Source organism: Podarcis melisellensis, assembly GCF_964234715.1.
Source record: "Podarcis melisellensis genome assembly, chromosome: 4".
NCBI classification, from domain to species: domain Eukaryota; kingdom Metazoa; phylum Chordata; class Lepidosauria; order Squamata; family Lacertidae; genus Podarcis; species Podarcis melisellensis.
The window spans coordinates 79,306,596-79,322,115 of record NC_138531.1 but is presented as its reverse complement, the minus strand read 5'-3'; the positions used below and the strand labels follow the sequence as shown (position 1 = coordinate 79,322,115).

At 43.5% G+C, this 15,520-nt stretch overlaps 1 protein-coding gene across 2 annotated transcripts in view; it reads right to left on the bottom strand.

Annotated features, from left to right (window-relative positions):
• Window positions 1-15,520, bottom strand: part of LNX2 (ligand of numb-protein X 2) — a 76,394-nt gene that overhangs the window by 41,433 nt on the left and 19,441 nt on the right. Inside the window, exon 1 of one of the 2 annotated variants that reach the window (XM_081909361.1) lies at window positions 2,891-2,973. The exons of the other annotated variant lie outside the window; for it this stretch is intronic. The gene's annotated coding sequence lies outside the window, so the exon portion shown is untranslated. Of the gene's footprint in view, window positions 1-2,890; window positions 2,974-15,520 lie in introns of those variants that run through there. 2 annotated transcript variants of the gene reach the window in all.

Here is a 15,520-nt window from a genome sequence, read left to right as displayed (position 1 = left end):
TCCACCTCCCCATTTTCTGCCAGGCATAGTCTGGCAGTGGCTGCAACCAAAGGTGGGTGGAGCCAGAATCACTGGTGGATGAGGCCACCCCTTTGTCTCTGTCTCCCTCTGGGACCTCTTTTTCTTTTATACTCTCTCAATTTTTCTTCTTCTCCAGTAGGCTGCTGCAGCAGGGATAGATCACTCTTGCCTAGGGATGGGTAAATCTGTTAATTTTCCAGTCTTAAATGCAGTTCTCCACATTTCCACATCAGTTTGTATTTTTTATAAACAAAATCCTCATGAGAATCCATCAGTGTTTTAATGTGATTTTATCCTAATATATACGTTTTTTTTTCCTATGCAATTTTGCCTAATAGGAAAACTGCTTGGCAAAAATGTGTTGAATATAATGCATTTTTCTAGGTTGCTTTCACTAAAACATAAAAGCATATAGAGCACACTTTACCATAGGATATGCATTTTTCTGTGCATCGTTTAGCTTTATTATTCTTAAATTTTAGAACTGCATTGCAAAATTCGGAGAAGCGCGAATTTCAAAAGATGGCTGGGTTTCGCTTTGCATTTTGTTGCAGGAAGTGAGAATTCAGCAAGCCCAACTTTAAATGCAAACCGAATAGGTTTTCTCCCCAATCCCTACTCTGGTCAGTGATCTGCCCGGATTGTTACATAGGACTCCCCATTTTCTTTCATATTGTCATCTCCCCAATATACCCCTCCTCTATTTCTCTCTGTCTCACGTTCCCCCACCCACATGAAACTGCGCTAAGGGCCACATGAAACGAGGTTTAGGGCCATAGAATGTCCACCCCTGCTTTTTCTCTTTAAATCTGACAGTGTGTTATTTTAAGTAAAAACTTTCCAAACGGAGCAGACACTAACATCGCACACATATGCAAACGAAAAGCTTTCTGCAGGGGGTGATTTAACAATAAGACTATTTAGAGAGATGTCTGCATTCATTACAGTCAATAACTTTAATAGGTAACTGTAGAATGATTACTGAGTATGTATCCTAGGAGACTAGATGGAGCTCTCATACCTAAAAGGCACAACACTTTCCCCTGTTTCCAATACAAAAAGTACAGGCTCTATAAATAATAGAGTAAGCTTGACAAATAAAGTTAATCTCTTACTTTGGGACCCATTAAATATGTATTTCTGCTTGTCTGGTATTGCAAATTATACACATTCTGATCCCCGCTACAGCTCTCTCATTTCCCCTCCCTCCTTCCAAGCTAACTACAGAGAAGTTAGGACCCTCTGTTAGGGTTGAATTTAAAAGCAAAAGAGGAGAGGGTCAGTCTTAACAGCAGCATCGTGATGGCTGGGATTCTGGACTATTTAAAGTATAAGCCATGGGTAAGGAATCTCTAGCCCACAGGCCAAATTAGGGCCAGCACAGGTCTCAACGTTGTCTGCAAGGCCATTTCCACCAAGCCATGCCCCACCTGCCCCACACCTGAGTCACTGGGGGAGCTGGGGGAGAGGGAGCTTGCTGTTAGCAATCAGTGCTGACAGTGAGCCCTGCTGGTATTGGCAAGTCCTGCTTCGTATGTTTGCAGAAATGTTTTAGATTCAAACTGCCCCTGCAGGTGGCCTTCAAAGGGCCTTTGCCATAACCACTGACCATCACAGGCAGGGCCATTCGCCTGTCAAAGAGCAAAGTTGTCTCACAGGAGGTGGGGGAATTAAGGCTCTGGCACACTGGTTAGGTCCAGTTCTGCACCCCTAAAAGAAGCCTTAACATTCAACAAAGATGTTCTGTGTTGAAACAGCAATTCTCTTAGGGCAAGGGTAGCCAATATGGGGGTCTTGTTCTGAATCACAGAATCATAGCGCTGGAACAGACCCCAAGGGTCCTCTAGCCCAACTCCCAGCAGTGCAGGAATCTCAGCTAAAGCATCCATGACAAATGGCTATCCAACCTCTATTTAAAAACCTCCAAGGAAGGAGACTCCACCACCTCTTGAGGGAGAGCGTTCCATTGTAAAACACAGGGGTCAGCAAACCTTTTCAGCAGGGGGCCGGTCCACTGTCCCTCAGACCTTGTCGGGGGCCGGACTATATTTTGGGGGAAAAAATGAATAAATTCCTATGCCCCGCAAATAACCCAGAGATGTATTCTAAATAAAAGCACACATTCTACTCATGTAAAAACACCAGGCAGGCCCCACAAATAACCCAGAGATGCATTTTAAATAAAGGCACACATTCTACTCATGTAAACACTTGCTGATTCCCGGACCGTCCGTGGGCTGGATTGAGAAGGCGATTGGGCCGGATTCAGCCCCTGGGCCTTAGTTTGCCTACCCATGGTCAAACAGCTCTTACCGTCAGAAAGTTTCCCCTGATATTTAGTTGGAATCTCCTTTCTTGTAACTTAAAGCCATTGGTTCAACCACAAAACACCCCTGTATGCTTGCTATGGCTGAAGGCAGTTGCAGTATCCCTTTCTTAAGGTAATGGCTAGAATGGACTGCCAAACATAAAATGCAAAAGCCATATGAATACAAGCTACCTTTCAAACACAGTGCATTTTAACATAAAAGTGAACCTCATTTCAGGCTACCAGGTCTACCCTCTTCAGTTCCAAAGGCAGTTTGGAGGGGAGTGATCCCATGCATTCTTGCTTCTGGGGAGATTTCTCTAAAACAATTCCCCCCCCCAACGTGAATGCAGTCTCTAAAACACCATTCCCACTTCTGAGATCATGAGGAGGAACGCCTGAGTAGGATTCCTTGCAAATCCTCCACAGGAAGGTAGGCTGATAGCTCAGAACAGCTGCCACAGAAGCTGCTAATGTCAAAGCAACCCTTAATATCGATTCCCCTTTCTCTCCTGTGCTCTCGCACTTTTGTATTGCAATTTAAGCAGCAGCAAAACATACCTGAGCAACGTGTAAAGCCATAGGGCGAGAGGCATTGTTCTTCCCAGTGGAGGAGGAGATCACATGATAACACAGAAGTTCGAGAGAGGAAAGGCTGCCAGCGTGCTAGTATAAGCAAAATACACCAGTGGAATAATTAAAAGAGCGCCAGCCACAGCAACCTATTGCAGGCTCTAAGCACAGCGACCTATTGCAGGCTCTGCTTTAAACACTGCAAATTGGTTCTCGCACATAATGGCACATAAATGCAAGCTCAGCCTTGACAACCACTGCTCGGTACGTGCTGTAGTGGCACCTGTCATAGTTAAAAGGATCCACAGGGCATTAGTATTCAAACTGCTTTCCCTGGAGGGCATATTAAATAAATCAAGACTTTAAAAACATGCTCCAGGCTAGGATTAGGCATATAAATGCTTCTCCAGGTGTAGCAAGGCAATGCCATCTTGCAATTCCAAATTTTAAGTACTTGTTGAGAGCATGTGCTTACTGCTTATAGTAGGGGGTGATTCCAAAACCACTATATGCACCAGTGGTTTTGAAACAAACATAGACCACTAAGCCAAAATAACCTGGTTGTCTAGAATGCAAGGATGTGCATAGAGTGGAAATAGATGGCACAATGCAATCAAGAGACAATTAACGGGATTCAAATTTCCCTTCCATGAGCATCTCCTGGCATGTGCTGTTAGAGCAGTCTTACAAACAAGTCCAGAAAAGTTAGTAGCCTGCAGGATTTATTTATTTTTTCCTTATTCTGTGTGCCTGACGTTTATGTCATACATAAATCCCGAAGAGCTGGAGAGAGAGAAAGCAGTCAAATATTTTCCAACAGACAAAATCTTCATTGCATAATTGTCTGCTGGAAATTTTTATTCAATGTGGGGACCAGGTGAGCAGCTATTCATCAGTTTGGCTCCATCCACACTAATCATTCGTATTGATTTTATACTGCTTTGGTTTTCGCCAAAGCATCCTGGGTACTGCACTTTGCTAAAGGTGTTGGGAATTATTAGGAGACTCCTGTCCCCCTCACAGAACTATAATTCCCACAGCTCCCCTAGTAGAGAGATTATTAAACCAGTTTAAGTTTGTGGCCTGGCTGTGCCCCCTCCCTACCCGCCCCCCAAAGACTGGAGAGATGTGCCACAAGTTGGAACAAACACACACTTCTCTGTAATCACCAACAATCAGCTGATCAATTGCCTCAAATCTGACATCATATATGGCCTGGAACAGTGATGGGGAACCTGCAGGTCTCCAAATGTTGTTGGACTCCAAATCCCACCAGCCCCAGTCAGTGTGCTCAGTGGTGAGGGATTATGGGAGGTGTAGTCCAACAACATCTGGTGGGCCACAAGGTCCCTTTCCTAGCCAAATAGGGGTGTGTGTTTTAGGAGAGTACTGAGGGCAGGATAAAGAGGCCTGGCAAACCAAATTCTTCTTGAGGACTGTAGGCACACCAACTCAGCACATTCTGCTGTCTTTATTGTAGCAGAGAAGCAAAAATCTGAACACAAAAAACCCATATAAAATTCCTTTTTTCATCCTTCATCTTCAAACTTCTCTCAGATAAACAAGAAAGGGGCTGTCAATTGATATTCCTTCCAGCCCACACCAAGCTCTCAAAGTCAATTTGGCTGAATGTAAAACAGAACAACAGCTCTATTTATAAGCTGTCCACCTCCTGCAGTAACTTCAGGATGTAAAACATTCCCCATTATACCTGGTCCAGGGGCACACATCCAATTTGAATGGGAGGGAGCATCAGGGTTTTGCAATTTTCGCTGAAAATTGGCAACAAGACTGAAAGCGTTTCATACAGGCCTTCAGGACACAGATACCAACTGGGCCCCCGAGACTTGTCACTGTAATAATATTCTGAGCAAGGGCATCTGCTGCCGCCATGTAAATCAGAGTCTACAGCTCTCTGACCCCCACCTGTCCTCCTCTATCAGAAATCCTGCCTGATATAAACCACTTCAGATATGACAAGCTCGGAGCCGTAGTGCCATAGGAAAGGCTTTTTCTTAGAACAAAAGACTGCATTGACGGCAATTTCCAGACACAGGAGTGCATTCATTTATTTCTGTCACCACGTTTGTGCCCTGCCCCACCTCAGAGATGCTCATGGCAGCATACAACTGGATTAACCTCCCTGTCCTCACACAACAACCCTACAGAGTAGGTTGGTCTGATAGCATGACTGTCATAAAATGAGATCTAGTTTACCCATGAAGCAGAAAGAGGCCATAAAGTGGATTTAATTTGTTCAGCTGCAGGCAGGGGGTGCCGTTTTTTCAACGCACCCACATCTCAAAAAAACAACAAACCTGCAAGCGAAAAATACATTAGGCAGAGTGAGTCTAGCCCAAATTACTCCCCAATGTACTCATTTTTTTTTACTGTAGGAACAATTTTTAAAAGCACATGCACACACCATAGAAGAGCTGCCCAAAATGGCATTCTCAACTGGGACAAAACAAATTTTTTTTTTCTTCCAGTAGCACCTTAAAGACCAACTAAGTTAGTTCTTGGTATGAGCTTTCGTGTGCATGCACACTTCTTCAGATACACTGAAACAGAAGTTTCCAGACCCTTCTATATAGTGACCCTTCTATATATTTTTTTGTTTTGACTATGGCAGACCAATATGGCTACCTATCTGTAACTTCAACTGGGACAGTCCATTCTACCTCTTCAGGTCTAAGGACAAAACTTACACACAACCTCTGGAAGACTTCAATATCATGTCCATTGGTAGAGGGGAATCTGACTATTTAAAAAACCAATTCACTTGATCCAGATTAAGTCAACTGAAATGGAACTTAAGGTCAAAGGGTTATGTGGGGTGTTAGGGAAGGTGTAGTACCTCTGGTGGGGAACACGTCGTGCTCCCTCTGGGGTACTTTGTCCACCTTTGGTCCCCACTCTGCACTCAGCTCTCACCTATGGCTCCTAGAAGCTGTCAGCACGTGACAGCGGCCACACTCTGGGAAATGGCTTCAACTGGCTGGCTAAACCAGGTGAAGGTAACCAATGGGCCTCAAACCCTCAGTGAGTTAGGAACTTCCTCTGCCTGTGAAGACAGGCACCGGAAGATTGAGCTGACAAGGCAAACAGTAGGTCCAATGGTCAAGGAGGTCATTTCTGCACATGTTGTAGAGGGAAATGAGGGGCAGATGGGACTCATCAACCTGGGAAGGTAGCCCATCTAAGAGAAGGAAAACCCTGATCATAAACCTCCACTGCCTTGTAGGATATATTTGGGGGAAGAAAAGGCTAAGGAGTAAACCCTACAAAAATCTGGAGTGGAAGCCTTAGATCGATGGCGTCTGGTACACCTTCTTCCAGCAACTTCTGCAGCCAAGCTGGTGCCAAATGTATAGCTCTGCTTTCCTTTGGACCACATTAGCGAAGCCAACATAGGGGTCTTGGACCTCTGTACAACCTGCCCAGGCTTACTCCTGGAGGTAACTTCAGTGCTACTAATGCAGCAGTTTGACTTCATCCCCCAAGGCACACACTATTGTCTCTCGAGACAGATGGATGGCAACAAAAAGCTCAATGGGACTTATGTCAGTCATGACTAGCCTGACCAATTAATTTTAATGGAAATTAAGTCCAAGCAGTTTAGGCTGCAGTCCTAACCTCTCTTACCTGGGAGAAAGTCCACTGAATTAATTAAGACTTACTTCTAAGTAGACATGGTTAGGATTGCGCTCTTAGTCTGGAGCCAACCCAATATAATGTTCCATAGTCACCTATAATAGTCACACAAATTTGAATGGAAATTAATGACAAATGCCAGTGTTGTTGCAATTTCTGAATCAGTGGAAATGTGGATGAGGTCATACCAAAACAAAACAATTAAGAAAGACCTGGCAGCATAGTTCAAGAAATAATCAACTCTTTTCGACAATTGCTGTCTGTTTCCTTGTTGACCTTTGAATATCCCACAATGGCCTTTGAGGCCGTAGACTGGGGTAGCCAATGTGCCACACTCTAGATGTTTTGGACTACAACTTCCAACAACCCTAGTCATCACTGCCAATGGCCAAGGATTATAGGTGCTGTAGTCCACAACACCTGAGAGGTACCACACTGACTACCCTTGATGTAGTAGGCCATCAGACAGTGAGTGAACAACAAGAGAATTAGGAAAGGCAGATATGGATTATGTAGCCGAGTCTGATGCTGTGGAAGTTTCTCCTTAAAATGGGTTTCCAATGTCTTCAAAATGATTCAGGGCTTTCTCATTTTAGCAACCCAATGACTTGATTGCTCAAGATTTATTGACTGTACTTACTCTGTTTTATGGAGCACCGTTTTTTAATGCCATTTTAATGCTTCCCACCCTTCAAGTAAGCTTCAAAAGGAAATGGGATAAAAGGCATTTTAATCAATCAATCATAGTTTCACACATGAAACTGCTAAAGGTACATGAACATCACTACACACTGAAAAAGTGTATCAGTTTCATTTATTTATTTTTATAAATGCAAAAGTGGCAAAAATTATAACCTGCCCTAGGACCAGCTGGTGAAAGGTGGGTAAATAATAATTATAATAATACCAGTAATAACAATAGCTTCTTTTACCAATGCTGTTCCAAAATTGCTTCAACCGAATTAACAATGAAATACTGTTTAGCGTTTCAATGTTTTCTGATTAGAAACCGCCAAGGAACAACTGAAGCTCTCTCTTGTACTGTCAAGCAAGGTCCCCACAATTTCTAGTTGTGTAGAATTATTATAATGTCTCATCAAGAAGGAGCTTACCTAGCAACCTTAAGAAGAGCAAGAATGGCCCCTTTGTTTTAAAAATTGCACTGGATTTAATAAAACCTGGATGCATCATTAGGTTAATTTAAAACATTGCAAAATACATTGATGGATGCTACCTAAATCCAGTGACTATGCTTAGCTCAGAGGAATGTAGCTATTAAGGCAGAGCTTAATAGGATTTTGCTATTTACTGGTCTCCAACTTGATTTTTTCCCCCATCCAGAGAACTATAAAGTAGACTTAAGCATTCAGAAGTACAGTGGCAAGTTGCATACTTAGATCTTTGAACCAAGGATTTTCAACATTTTTGTCAAAGAATGAGAATTCCTAAAATCCCCAACGTAAAACACATTGGTGAAGGGGTGCAGCTGTATCTGCTACATTACAGTCACCATAATAATATAGACTAGAGGCAATCTCAGAAGTATAAATGCCTGTGAGTAGGCCCACTCGTTTGATCTGTTTACCACAGTGCGCCACACAAGACAAGCTCCAAGTAACTACATACATTTTATTCTTAGTTCCTGTACAGTGGTACTTCCATTTACAAACTTAATCCGTTTCGGCCCAGTATACCTGAAGGAGCGTCTCCACCCCCATCGTTCAACCCAGACATTGAGGTCCAGCGCCGAAGGCCTTCTGGCAGCTCCCTCATTGTGAGAAGTGAAGTTACAGGGAACCAGGGAGAGGGCCTTTGCCCGCACTGTAGAACGCCATCAGATGTCAAGGAAATAAACAACTATATGACATTTAGAAGACATCTGAAGGCAGCCCTGTTTAGGGAAGTTTTTAATGACTGGTGCTTTAATGTATTTTTAACCTTCTGTTGGAAGCCACACAGAGTGACTGGGGAAACCCAGTCAGACGGGCAGGGTAGAAATATATTAGTAGTAGTAGTAGTAGTAGTAGTAGTAGTAGTCCGTTCTTAAACTGAGGCGCGGTTTCCCTAATGAGGCCTCCTGCCGCCGGTGCCCTTCCACTGTTCAGATTCCATTCTTAGACCGAGGTAAAGTTTGCAAACCGGGACACAACTTCTGGTTTTGCAGAGTTCGTAAACCGAATTGTTCGTAAACAGGACTGTTCTTAAACCGAGGTACCACTGTATTATTTCAGCTACATCCCACCTTTCTTCCAAGAAGCTCAACTAGCAGACTCAGTTCTCCCTCTCCCCATTTTATCTTTACAACACCCTGTGAGATAGGTTAGGCTGAGAGGCAGGGACTGGCCCAAGGGCACCAGTGAACTTCATGGCTGAGAGGGGATTTGAACCCTGGCCTCCCAGGTCGTAGTCCAACACTCTAACCACTACACAACAGTTCATCTTAAATATTTTGTGCATTGTGGAAGAGAGCACACAAGCATAATGCTTGCCGCCAAGCACCACCACAACCTACACACTAGGTCCATGTCTGAACCAACATATGATGTGTACAGTGGTACCTTGGGTTAAGTACTTAATTCGTTCCGGAGGTCCGTACTTAACCTGAAACTGTTCTTAAACTGAAGACCACTTTAGCCTATGGGGCCTCCTGCTGCTGCTGTGCCGCTGGAGCACGATTTCTGTTCTCATCCTGAAGCAAAGTTCTTAACCTGAAGCACTGTTTCTGGTTTAGCGGAGTCTGTAACCTGAAGTGTATGTAACCTGAAGCGTATGTAACCTGAAGCGTATGTAACCCGAGTTACCACTGTACAAACATGCGTCCAAAGTACAATTCTCCAGTAACTTCCCGTAACACCCTTAGGGCTATGTTACGCAGTATATATAACCAAACTTTGATTCGTTATCTGTATAACTAGGTTACTAGGAACAACCTATCAGAATTCCCTGGAAAGTGCATGTGTTATCAGCCACCTCTTTGTGGGACTCACAGTCAACATCGAAACTCAAGAAAGGAGATTCCGACTAAACATCAGGAAAAAAATTCTGACAACTCAACTTTCTAGAACTCCCTATGTGCAAAGCAGTCCTTAGAGGTTAAAAACACAACTGAAAACCAACTGCTTTTTAACTGTCTGCTAGTGGAAGAAATGCCAAGCCAGTGTGCGGCAGCCGTGAAAAAGGCAAATTCCTTGCTAGGGATCATTAGGAAAGGAGTGGAAAGTAAAATCGCCAGGATCATAAAGCCACTATACAAATATATGGTACAACCATATTTGGACACGTCTGGTCACCTCACCTCAAAAAGGACATTGTGGAGTTGGAAAAGATTCAGAAAAGATTTGCAGTAGTGAGTTTGTTACACGCACAAAGATGGAAAGACTTATCATTACCTGCTGTGGAAGAATGGTTGTTGAAATTAATGGCTTTGGCTGAGCTGGCCAACTTGATGTGTTTAATTAGAGGAAAATCATTGTTGACGTTTATTAATGATTCAAAAGCCCTCATGGACTTTTTGCACAAAAGGGTAAATGAGCTTATTTGGAGACTGAAAAAAGGTTGGTTGATAGAAAGTAGAAGAGTTGGATGTTATTATGGAGCAAGGCTTTTGCATAAGTCTATAAAGCTGAAAGAGAATCAATCAGAAGTCTTCCCTCTTTCCTTCCTTCCTTCCTTCCTTCCTTCCTTCCTTCCTTCCTTCCTTCTGTTTCGTTTCGTTTCGTTTATGTGTAAAAATGTGCTTCGTTTTTTATGTTAAATGTTGTACATGGCTTTTTTCAGCAAAAGTGTAATAGGAAAAATTTTTTTTTAAAAAAGTAAAAGATTCATAAAAGGGCAACCAAAATGATCAAGCGGATGAAGTGCCTCTCCTATGAAGAAAGGTTGCAAAATTGGGGAATTTTTAAGTTTAGACAAAAGGTGAGTAAAAGGTGACATGAAATAAGTTCATAATATTATGCAAGGCATGGAAAAAGTAGATAAATAAGAGCTTTTCTGCCTCTCCCATAACTCTAGAACTCATGTTACAGATAGGTAGCCGTGTTAGTCTGCCACAGGCAAAACAAAAAAAATTCCTTCCAGTAGCACCTTAAAGACCAACTAAGTTAGTTCTTGGTATGAGCTTTCGTGTGCATGCACACTTCTTCAGATACACTGAAACAGAAGTTACCAGACCCTTCTATATAGTGAGAAGGTGGGGAGGGGTATTACTCAGAAGAGTGGTGGGAATGGGTGATTGGCAGATAGCTGTGATGAGCCTGTTGACGACTCTTAACGACTGCAATAGGTCTTACAGGAAAAAGCAAGGGGTGAGAAGGTGAAAAATGGCTTTATCATGTATAATGAGATAAGAATCCAATGTCTTTGTTCAGACCAGGTCTCTCCATGGTTTTAGGTTTGGTGATAAGTTGCAATTCAGCAGCTTCTCTTTCCAGTCTATTTCTGAAATTCCTTTGTAGTAAAACAGCTACTTTGAGATCTTGTATAGAATGTCCTGGGAGATTGAAGTGTTCTCCTACTGGTTTCTCTGTCTTGTGATTCCTGATGTCCGATTTATGTCCGTTTATTCTTTGGCGTAAGGTCTGGCCTGTTTGTCCAATATAGAGAGCTGAAGGACACTGTTGGCATTTGATGGCATACATAATGTTAGACGATGAGCAATTAAATAGTCCCGAGATGGTATGTGTGATCAATCTCCCAGGACATTCTATACAAGATCTCAAAGTAGCTGTTTTACTACAAAGGAATTTCAGAAATAGACTGGAAAGAGAAGCTGCTGTATTGCAACTTATCACCAAACTTAAAACCATGGAGAGACCTGGTCTGAACAAAGACATTGGATTCTTATCTCATTATACTGGAAGGATTTTTTTTTGTTTTGTCTAGAACTCATGAACATCCAGTGAAGCTTGAACGCTGGCAAATTCCAGACAGATTTTTAAAAAGTGGTTCTTCATGCAGTGCCTTGTTAAATTATGGAACTTCCTCCCACTGGAAGCAGGGATGGCCTTAAAAGATGATTAGACAAATTCATGGAGGAGAGGGCTATTGATGGCTACAACCCAAGATGGCTCTGCTCTGGCCTCCACAGTTGGAGGCAGCAATGCTTCTGGAAACCACAGGAGGGAAGAAGATGCTCTTGGGCTCGAATTCTGCTTGCAGGTTTCCCTCAGCCACTGTGAGAACAGGATGCTCGACTAGATGGGCCACTGGCCATATCCAGCAGGCTCTTCTTAGGTTCTTAAATAAGAAAGTGCTTGGTCGACATGGCTGTATGTGTTGCACTAATTCACTGACTGAGGTAAAGCATACGTCCAAAGTTGCCCTCTCTTGAAAGCGAGTCCCATTAGTTTTAATGAGACTGCCTTCCACAGAAGGGTTTTTATGTCAACATGCCAGGAACCCAGAGTTTGAGCTCCCTCAAATGCAATTAGACATGCAATCCTAAAAACACCTACTTAGAAGTAATTTCTATTGAAAATGAACAGAACTTAATTCCAAGGAGATTTGCCCAGTATACGGCAATAAGACAAGGGCACAGATGGCCTGCCCAGCAAATATTTAGACTCCCCTTCAGCCCAATGGGAAAGGGAAGCACTGAAGGTCCCTAGGGAAGTAGGGAGCTTGCAAGAAAATGGGAATCTAACAGAAATATAATAAAAAATAGAAGAATGGAAAATTTGCCACTGGCTCTCAAACTGTACCGCTAGGGGGTAGATTCATCTTTTATTCAGTTAGTTATTTATCTAGGTCCTAGGCAACCTTCCTGGGGCCACATGCTAGTAGTAGACAGGGTCAGAGGTAAAGATTGTGGGATATATCCAGCCTCATATAACCAACATGCTTAACTCTAATTAATGCATGAAGGGGTTAAGACCATAGAGTAAGCTGTCCTGCCAGGCTTAGCTACGTCACACTCCCTCACCTTGGGAGGAAGGGCTAACATACTCTTTTTTCTCCCACTTTCTACCATTATTCCACCATTTGAATCCTACCAGCTTGGCTCCAAGCTTAGACCATGTGGCTTTAGCCAGCCACCTTTGTGTTTCTATACAAACTATTTAGAAACACTTACCTTTCTGGAGCCAACCTAAGTTGTGCTACCTGTCTTTTCTTGCTGTTGTATGGTAAAGCACGTGCATCTGACCTTTGAAGAGTTTGTAAGTAAATCATTTTTAACTTACCAAACATGTGGTCTCTTTCTATGCTAAAGAAAGCAGAAAGTTTGGAAGCAATTTAGAAGGGGGTATTTTAAAGGTCTAACAGCCTGTATTTTCATGTTTTAGTTTGCTGCATGTTGTGTGATCTTAAATTTCTGCTGGGATACTCTCACCAAAGACTACTTGCCCCAAACCTGGATCTAGGCATCCAGGGAATTCTCCTTTTTATTTTTTACTCGTATTTTCCCCTTCTAAAACGAAAGTAAGCAGAGCATTCTATGTGAATTGTACCTTTGTACAGCAGGCTGGTTTCTTCACATTCACACATCCCTCTCTGTCCTTCATCCGGGCATGCAAGAAGCATTAAACTGTTGTAACATGCCCCCCTCGGGGACGCGGGTGGCACTGTGGGTAAAACCTCAGTGCCGAGGACTTGCCGATCGCATGGTCGGCGGTTCGAATCCCTGCGGCAGGGTGAGCTCCCGTCTTTCGGTCCCAGCTCCTGCCCACCTAGCAGTTCGAAAGCACAATTAAGTGCAAGTAGATAAATAGGTACCGCTTTATAGTGGGAAGGTAAATGGCGTTTCTGTGTGCTGCACTGGTGCTGGCTCGCCAGAGCAGCTTCGTCACGCTGGCCACGTGACCCGGAAGTATCTCCGGCGCTGGCCCCCAGCGCTGGCCCCCGGCCTCTTAAGTGAGATGGGCGCACAACCCTAGAGTCGGACACGACTGGCCCGTACGGGCAAGGGTACCTTTACCTTTACCATGCCCCCCCACCAAGGGCCTTATTATGAAGGGTGGGTGGTAACAAGGGGGCAATATTGCTTGCCTTTTTACAGATCTATTTTAAGGATTCCGGAGCCTGGAAGCAGCTAGCAAGTTTGAAAGAGGGATTGCTGTTCATAATGTGTACATTCCTTCCACTTTTAGCTCTGGTCAACAGAATATGCAGGGTTGTTTAATGGTTTAGGAAACCTGCAAAACTTGTTTGATCATGGGTAGCTGTGGGGGGCAAACAAAGTATGTGTACACAGCGTGCGAAGCAACACATCTCTCTCAAAAGCTATTGCATGCCAGCAGTCGAGAGATCATGCGAGTGAAACCCTTGCAATGGGCTACATAAAAGGCTGTTATGAAATCTGAAACACAACAAATTTGGCATTGTAATCCTCCTGCGATACCATATTGCTGCTCTACTGACTCCAGCTATTTTCCCCTCATTATTTCCTCACTTAAGCAAGCAGTCTGAGGAGTGTTGCCATCAACGGCAAAATCACACAGTCTCTCTCACCTCCAGCGTGTTTTGCTGCACAGCAGTCGATCCGTAAGTACCCCATAACATGGTCTATTGTTGTTTAACATCCAGTTTTATTCTTCAATTACTCTGCTGGCTTGACTCTTAATTTATTACATTTTCTGGTACATTTGATTTTGGATATTATGACATCCTGGCTCATGCCATTAGAGAGGAAACATAAAGTGACGGCAATACCAGGGGATACAGGAGGACAGAATACCATTGTCAGCCTGGGAAATTAAGGCTATTGCTGCTTGCTTTGTTTCCTCTAGTGGCCCTTTCCCCATTGGCCCTACAATGTAAATAGCATTTTAAAAATAAATAAATAAATTGAAGCACCTTTCCTGATGCAAAGTCTGATAATCTCCTAGCGCATAAGGATATTGGTGGTTGTTGGCCTTGAATATAGGTAATCACACTAGTCTTCAGTGCCTAGTGACTCCTAAATATGTTTGGATACGTTAAAATTTGATATTTTGCAATCTTTGAATCTCATGCAGCAATTCTAGGCTCACTAACCTGGGCTCAGTTAAAAAAGGGAAAGGACCCCTGACAGTTAAGTCCAGTCGCAAACGACTCTGGGGTTGCGGTACTTTACTGGCCTAGGGAGCTGACGTCTGCCTGCAGTTTTCCCAGATCACGTGGCCAGCATGACTAAGCTGCTTCTGGCAAAACCAGAGCAGCGCACGGAAACACGGTTTACCTTTCCGCTGGAGTGGTGCCAATTTATCTACTTGCACTTTAACATGCTTTCGAACTGCTAGGTTGGCAGGAGCTGGGACTGAACAACAGGAGCTCACCCCATTGTGGGGATTCGAACCGCCGACCTTCTGATCAGCACATCCCTAGGCTCAGTGGTTCAGACCACAGCGCCACCCACATCTCACTAACATGGCCTCAAGTCCCATTGAAATAAGCATGTGAAATAAACGCATGGACAGCTAGTTAAGTCAACTGATGAGCTGCCTCTTGAATCTGGACTACTGATTCGGGCTCAAAAGAGTTGCTGGCAGTTGTGAAATAGCTTATTAAAGAGGTGAGATTATAGGAAATCTATGGTGGGGAGATTCATGACCAGAATTGCGTCCACCACCTGCATTTAAAGCACATTGCTTCCCCTCCAAAGAGTCCCAGGAACCGCAGTTTGTTAAGGGTGCTGGGAACTGTAGCTCTGAGAGGCATAAACTACAATGCTTAGAATGTATTGTGTGGTGTTGCCCTGTTCAGTTAGGCCTTGGAACTTTATTAGGGCTCTAAACACAGGCCTGCAGCAGGGTTTCTCCTGAGCCAAGGAAGAGATAGAAGTGGGGAGGAGACTGGGTTATACTGAAGGGAAAGTACGTCATTAAGTCACTGTACCTGCATAAAACTCATTTAATGTCTCCCAATCATTCCCTAGGTACTGAAATTATAAGATGTAGTATATTGTACGAGCTAGCTTTTTTTATCCAGGCCTTTGACACCTGAGATACACGGTATTCTTCTGGTTGTAAATCAGGTTGTAAATCAGGC